The following is an 8,157-nucleotide window of genomic DNA, read 5'->3' as shown; positions in this document are numbered from 1 at the left end:
ACAGCTGGAATCCCTTCTTAGGAAAAAGTTAAACTATTTAAAGGTCATTTTATTCAAAGAGTCGGATCTTTAAGCCTGAAACCTTAGAAACCACTTTGCCTTACAACTCTAATACAGTTTTTTTTGGATTACCTCAAAGGTGTGTGACGGAATGTCCAAGGGAGAGAACCCAAGAGCAGGAAGAACGACCCAAATCCAATAGTTCACTCGAAGGGGCTTTAATGCCAGAGAACCATAACACCAGAGCGTAGAACGAAGACGCTCCGACACAGAAACAAGATCAGACACTGCATAAATAGACAAACCAATCAACATAATACAGAACACCTGTGACCAGCGGGAGAGCTCAAGAAGGGAAGGGCCTCCAGGAGATCATAGCAGGAGCAAAGTCACGGGCCCCATGACAAGGTGTTTCTGAGATGAAGATGGTAATCAGATTTGTGCTGTAAATAAGGCCAAAAAAGCCTTGGCATCTGCCACTCAGACACTTGGTGGGTCGACCACCACAGCCTGGGAGATGTGGACCACGAGAATGTCCTCTTCCTCACCACTGCCAGTTTCCATTAGGAGGGAAATTTCCACCGTGGTGTCCTCGATTGCCTCCTGGATTGCTGCATGGTCTTCATTCTAAAGAACACAGAACATATTTGTGTGCACAGTTCACATTTGAAGTTTAGTTAAAGCGTCTAGATTACACAACTCACCTGTACTTTGAATAAACCCCTGAACTTGCTTATATTGGCGAGAAGGTCAGCAGTCTGAAATACAAAGAGTCAAAAAAATTTAAATTCACATGAAAACTTTGGAAAAATACAATTCTTACCCTTGGCTCATCAATAAATGTTATAGTTACTGTGTTAACAAAATCATTATATCCTTAGTGTCATGTTAACAGAGGTAGTGGGATAACCATCAATTTCATTATTTATTATGTATGTATATCTCTGCATAAAAGGTGTGTGTAAAGAGTAGGGCTGGCAATCTTGATTACCTCCCGATTCGATGACAATCGAGGAGACAATAATTCCAATAATATATAGTAAATGCATGGTGACCCACCTGACTCAGTGAAGACTGGAGCATGGACCCCAGCATGATCAGGGAGGAGCAGTTGAAGTGTTGTGTGATGAGCTCTGTAATCAGGACGGAGGTTTATTAGTTAAATTTCAAATATATATAGAGAGTGAGACTTCCACAGCTTTGTTGTATCATTTTAATAACTAAACATGCATTGGTTTGAAATAAATAGCTGCAAAAATATTCTGAAGAAATTAGACCAGAAAGAACATTAGACACCTCCTCCCCCCACAGGATTCAAACCACGCTTAATGAGAACCCGCGAATTTTGAAATGGAAACTGCAAAACTAAACTAGCAGATCGGGAGTAGATAATCCCCCCACCCATAAAGGATTCCCATATTAATTTATCACAAATGGGAGGAATATGTGAAGTAGGATTACAGACATTATTATAAGGCAGTAAACTTTTTACTACACATTATACACTTGTTCCAAAAGGACATGAATATTTTCACTCCATTAAACTCTCAAAGCTAAAATAAAAATATGTTCAGCATCATAGAATGAAAACAAAGCTCTGATTGAAACCAAAGACTTATGTAAACTGGACACACCAAACGCATTCTGTGCACGAGACGCGCACGGAGAATGATTGACAGCTGACTGAGACAGAAGTGCGGTGCTGTTTGCTGGTCAAATAATGCCGTCCTTAAACTAGCTGGTGGAACGGTATGGAAAAACTAAATAATGACAATAGTAATGATAGCTTTTCACATTTTCCTTCAATTTCGGTCTCCACAACGCAGAATTTAGCAAAAAGAAATCCACTGACTTAGTGACGATGAAAATTCCCCTGGCAGAGTTTCTGCCTGTGGAAAAAAAAACGCCGTGCCCACAAGCGCCCACTGCCCTCTGTCAAAAGCGAATTCCTACGGCATAACTACTCACCACTCTTCCCCGTACATCATTTGAAATCACCGCGTTTACAGCTGAATCTGCCTGCGACGTGAAAGTACAATTTACCGCGCACACACACCTCCCCCTACCTGCCGTCCGAGGGCTGCGGCCGGCAGGGACAAAAGTGGCGCGCAGAGCCTTAACTTTGATAACTACGACAAAAGTGGATTACAAAGCTCTTCCCCGTGGAAAAAAATAACACTAATGATACAATTACGCCTTCCACTTTCTTAAATTAATTTGTTAGAGTAAATTAACTTACCTTTTTTAAGCTCCTCCAGCCAGAGCAGGTGCTTGTAGCTTCTCTAAAATGGCTGACTGCAAAGTTTCCCCTCCTGGAATTCTTCTTCACCGATGGGGTTTACTTATCCAAAATTAAGGGGCAAAGGATCAAGCAGAACTATTTCATGTTTTGTCAACATGATTTAAATATATAAAAGTAACACAGCAAGAAATGATGTGTGATTTTCAAGATTATATTATGTTTCGAAGGTAAACATAATTTGTTCATATTAAACAAACATGTTTACTATTTGTAAATTGAACAACCCCACTTTTCCCGTTTTTTCAGTGTATATCTACCTCATGGTACTTTCTTTTTATTATTTTTTCCTCTCTTGTCTTACTCCATTAAACTTTTTTTATATCTTTCTAGTTTGCACGAAAGCACAAGACACAGAAGCCAAATTCTTTGTACATGCACTGTACTTGGCCAATAAAGCTGATTCTTCTTCTGATACTGAACAGCTGAGAACCAGGTGATTGCACAGGAGGAGGGGGGGGGGGTGCAGCCAGCTGTAATCATGACAATTTCTGATTCTTTTTTAACATGTTCCTGCTAATCATATATTTTTTTACAATGAAGTCTTAAAGTTATTTTAAATCATTCACATTATGAACAGTTCAATAAGATGCCTCATTAACAGTGCCTGAATGTTTGAACATTCAGCCTTCAAGAATGTATAAGATGTCTACACAAACTATGCTAATGAACATTTTTGGCACAGGCTAACCGGGTGGTCTTTGATCTTAAAAGTTTCTGCGGGAAATCAGTGTGCGCCATACAGATTTGACTATTTTCCCCCCACAGACAGCTCGTATCTACCCATAAGGGCAGTTGTGACTAAGGCTTTACTGATAATATCTGGCTCCAAGATGGCAGCACCCTTACCATGAAAAAATAGCAACTGGATTGACTTCATTTGGTTTGAACCAGAAGTACATAAGCCATTTTTCTATGGGTGACGCCACACTCACTCAGTCCAGTTCTCATATACGGTCTATGGTATGAGTGCATGTGACTACATCTTAAAGGTAAACATGTTCAGTCTTTAGCAGTATCTGTATCTTTGTTGAAGATGTCAGTGGAGCCATGGCCATCAAGGTTCATTGGATGATGACATTTATAGATTAAGCGTATGGTGACTTGCTGAACTGAGTTCTCATCCAGTGCCTTTAAAAAATAACTGTACTGGAAATACAGACAATACATTTTCTTAAATGAAAGTTTTTTTTTCCGGGTTCTTAAGCTTTTCTTTTCTCACATTCTCTGAAATTTTGTTTTAGGGTAGTTTGAGTGAGGTTGATTGTTTTGTTTTTATGGCCCTTCGATCTACTTAGAACAATTCCAGAAAGTGTCCAGTTTTTCAGAGACAACGTCTTCTGTCTGCAACTACCCACAAACAAGGAGGTTAAATTTAATGTATGCAAGTTTTGCCTTCAGGTACATAACATGAAATTTGAAAATAAACCAAAATTACAATTGAGTAAACCATGGATAATCTTCACCCAGAATACAATAAACAAACCTGATATTTTTGTTTCTTGTGAATATAATAGTTTTGTGTAAACTTGAAGTATTACATAACTGATTTTCAGACTTCACAGACAGCTTCAGTATATGGCTGTGAGGGCAGCCATTGCAAGCCATTGAAAGTACAATAATAAATTTGTATTAAAAATCCAAACGTAGAAGTGTAAGCAGAGTTACTAAAGGCTTTTGAGTTTTAAGACAAAAAGAATAAAAAATAGAAGGAGCTGCATTTCCATAGGAAAATGCAGGGTAAATGCTATATTGCTGAATGAAAATGAAACTTATGTCATGGTACCTCTGTCAGCTCTCCTCCCCCTCCCGTCTCTGCTTGGCCACTGACAACTTAAAGGGTAATAATTGGCACAAAATTTTAATAAAGAAATGATCAAAGTTGACCATAAATTAAGTATAAACAGCACAATAACAAAAAAGATATTTTTGTGAAAAATACCAGCGCCGGGTGTCGAATCAGTGAGCTTCTGCACCACAGAAAGAACCAAAGGTTTCCAAGGATTCCCCATGCATTATACTGCAGGCAAAACTCCTGGAAATCCTGGAATACCTTAAACATTTCAAGAATTTGAAGGACCAAAAGTCTTATCTAGAAAAAGCTGAAAGAGCTGAACATTTTAATAGTTGAATAGTTAAAATAGCTGAAAAATTATAGAAGGAGTTAGGCGCCAAGAAATGACAGAAGATACTATAATAAAGAAAGAGAAACAGGAAAACAATGGGTTTTCAATAAACTTATGATAACCTATAAATCAAATACCTCTAAACATCCCCAAACAATGTGACCACAAGAACACATTGGTCACACTTTGATAAAGTTCTGCTGCGCACAGTTGCTGTGGTAACGTAGTTGAACGTGTTATTCAAATCACCTTTTTTAATGAAGGTGCAAATGGGTTCAAAACTGCTGGACACTTTTTAACAAGAGACGCAGTTCTACTTTCATTGTTAAGTAGCAGAATTTTCTTTGGATCCAGAAATTGTTGTTGAACAAGACAATGAAAATTTCATTCCACTTTTTGTTTGAGATTTGCTGTGTATTCTGTTCTAAACAGTATGTTAAACCAAAGAAAAATGGACGACATGGATAAAAGCAATAGACAGGTGTTGCATGAATGATTTGTAAGCATGACGGTAGCGTAAAAGTCATACTGTACATATTTTGGGTATGTTTCATTGCTATAGCAACAGCCGTTGTACTTGTGGAGGGAAGTGGGTGGCAGGAAAAAAGAGCAGGAGTGAGAGGAGAGACAGAGAGAGGAGGACTCTGGCTTGCTCCTCTCTGTTGGCGAGGTTCTACTGGCACCATTCCCTGCCAGACCGGGACCCCAGGGCTTTAAGGAGTCAAGGTCACTGAAGAGGAAAACTGAACAGCTCTGCAATGTGTCTCTGCATTTCTCTTATCCAAAAAGACAGATTCTGGCCTCAGACAGGCAGGGGGAGCCACTTTTGTGCTCTCAGCAGGGTTATCTGTCAGCTGACACTGAACAGATCACAACGGCAGAAGGCTCTTTGAGGTTTTGAATACCCTTGAAGAGTCACTATAGTGTAGAAAACCATGTAAAATCCGATCTATATTTCACATATAGAATTATATCTACAAAAAAAAAGTAGAAAGAAAAAAGCATTATTATTATTATTGTGACATTTGCTAACTCCCTCCACTGCCTTCCTAAGATCCTCTGCTGTCCAGGTCCTAAACACAAGAAGTGTAGGTCTCTGGCCATCTGTGACGGTGTAGAACCGTCAGCCGCTGCTGCAGGCGCACACACACGTGCACACACTCCTCTTAATGTCATTTTTTCTTTTTCTGATTTATTTAAATCAGTCAGTGGTGGGTAAAGACCCGTCAAGGAAGGAGCAGTTGGCCCCTGATAAGGAGGAGATGAGAAATCAGCTGGATTCTGCTATCCTGTTCCTGCTTGGGCTGCAGCTCAGCTGCTTCCTGCTGCAGGAGTCTGGGTCTCGTCACAACTGATTCATCATCCTCTTTTTTTAGCAATCAGACATGCTTCTCCAGTTTTACTTTTCTGAATGCCATTCTTTCTTTTTGTTGCTTCAGTTAACCACAGTTTTGCACAAATTAATTCTTCACTATTTTTTGTTTATTTTTTATTCTGTTTTTAATTTGTAACCGTTGAACTAATTCAGGACATGACTGTACTCCAAGATTCCCCTTAAAATTGTAGTTTTCATCCCATTTCCTTAAGAATGTAGTTGAACCTGGATGAGGTGTTTCCATATATTTTGGATCCCCTGTTAATTCTGCTTTTCTATTCGAATTCACCATTTTTTTCCATTTTATTTTAGTCACAGAGTGTGATCAGAAGCAACAGAGAATGTCTCTCAGGACCGAATTTCACTCCCGTGCAACAAGCTTCTAGGTCAGACCTATTGTCTGATCCGGTCACACATTGAGGGTCCTCCAAGGAGCAAAACCCGTTTTAGACTCTACCTGATATTCACAACACGTGGAGGCCAGTTTATCCAGAACCGTATCTCTGTTTATTCCACCATGTTTGTTCTTTTCCTCCAGTACACACACAACCTGAACCACACAAAACAGACTCCCCTTAGTGGTCGGAGTCAAGTAAGCACCATACATCACATCTCTTCCCTTTAGATATTTTACATGAGTAAAATTAAATTTTAGACCTACTGACTTTGCAGTTCCTTTTTATAGTAAGTACTTTGAAACAAAATTAAAAGTTGTTCTGCTTCTAATATTATATCACGGAAAATATAACATGTTTAAACTTAATTGCAACATTATCCTTCAACTACAGAAAGTGTAATCAACATTAAACATTTGAACATTTTTTTTATTTTATTAACTACACAGGATCTTAACTGCTGTTTTTTTCACTGATAGTATCTTTTTGGTGGTCTAATCAGTCTTCCAAACCTTGACCTCTTGACTGTTACATCCTGGTTCACAGTTGGTGTCACCTCTCTTTTCATTGGTGTTGTCACCGGCGATGTCACAGGTGATGGTACCAGCGTTTGGTCAGTCTCTGTGGGTGCACTGGTTACAGGATCAAAATCCTGCATGTCTTCAGCGCTTTGTTGTGGAAAAATCATTTCTCTAGTTTTCATCAGGTGTCAGCGGTTTCTCCTATAAATATTTCCATCTTCTGTTTTGATGATGACAGATCTGGGTTTGTCATGTTCTCCCACGATGACTGCTGGTTGCCATTTATTTTTGACTTGTACTCTCACTTTCTCCCCTTCCATCAGAAGTGGTAGACCTTTTGCTCCTCTGTCAAAATGCTTCTGTTTCAGCTGCCTCTCCTTGATCCCGTGGTGTACTTTATCAAACAGCTGTGGTTTCAGAAGCTGTACTGATGTTGGTAGTCTGGTTTTCAGTCTTCGACCCATGAGGAGTTGGGCAGGGGACAGTTTTACTCCAACCAAAGGTGAGTTCCTATATTCCAATAAAGCGATGTAAGGATCACTTTGGCTCTCTTGAGCTTTTTTCAATAAGCTTTTAATAGTCTGAATTGCCCTCTCACTTTGTCCATTCGACTGGGGGTATCCAGGACTAGATGTGGTGTGGACAAACTCCCATCTCTCTGCAAATGTCCTGAACTCAGCACTCCCAATTTGTGGACCATTGTCAGACACAACCTCATCTGGAATTCCATGTCTTGCAAACATTGATTTAAGGGCTGTTACCACATGTGTGCTGGTGGTCCCAGTGAGCTTGGCAATTTCTGGGTACTTTGAGTAGTAGTCTACACACAGCAGGTATTCACCTTGCTCATAGTGAAACAAATCTACTCCAACCTTTGCCCAGGCTCTCTCTGGAATGTCATGGCAGATGAGCGGCTCTTTTGTGTTACTCCGCCTGAAAGTGTTACAAACAGAGCACTTTAACACAACATCTTCAATCTCTTTAGCCATGTGAGGCCAAAACATGATGTCTCTTGCTCGTTCCTTGCACTTGCCTATTCCGAGATGAGCTTGATGAACTCTTGACAACATGTCTGCTCTCAGACTATGTGGTACAACAAGTCGTGTGTTCGTGAAAAGTAGACCATCAGAACATGTAAGTTCCTCTCTGAACGTCCAATATTTTCGGATCTCTGCTGGTACATGTTGTATTTCTGCTGGCCATCCTGCTTGGACCATATCTATGACCAGCTGCAGTTCTTCATCCTCTGCGGTTTGTGTTCTGAATATGTTCAGGTTTTTTTCGGTGATCGGCAGTTGAGCTTGAAGTAGATGAATTTGTAGTTCATCCTCCAGAAGTTTTTCAGTTTTTTCTTTCAAGTATGTTCGACTCAGGGTGTCTGCGATGTAAAGCTCTTTTCCTGGCTTGTATCTGACCCGTAGATCATAGGGTTGAAGATTCA

At 39.8% G+C, this 8,157-nt stretch overlaps 1 long non-coding RNA gene across 1 annotated transcript; it reads right to left on the bottom strand.

The window, feature by feature from the left end:
* Positions 1-202: 202 nt before the first annotated feature.
* LOC144992105 (uncharacterized) lies at positions 203-2,430 on the bottom strand. Its single transcript, XR_013655902.1, has 4 exons — positions 2,240-2,430; positions 1,060-1,133; positions 705-758; positions 203-627 (listed from the first exon to the last, which is right to left on the bottom strand). It is a non-coding gene; the product is annotated as an uncharacterized LOC144992105 (long non-coding RNA).
* Between the last annotated feature and the right edge of the window lie 5,727 nt (positions 2,431-8,157).

This window comes from Oryzias latipes, chromosome 5, assembly GCF_053564925.1.
Source record: "Oryzias latipes strain Hd-rR chromosome 5, Olatipes_Hd-rR_3.1".
Lineage (NCBI taxonomy): Eukaryota > Metazoa > Chordata > Actinopteri > Beloniformes > Adrianichthyidae > Oryzias > Oryzias latipes.
This window is presented reverse-complemented; position numbering and strand designations above follow the sequence as displayed.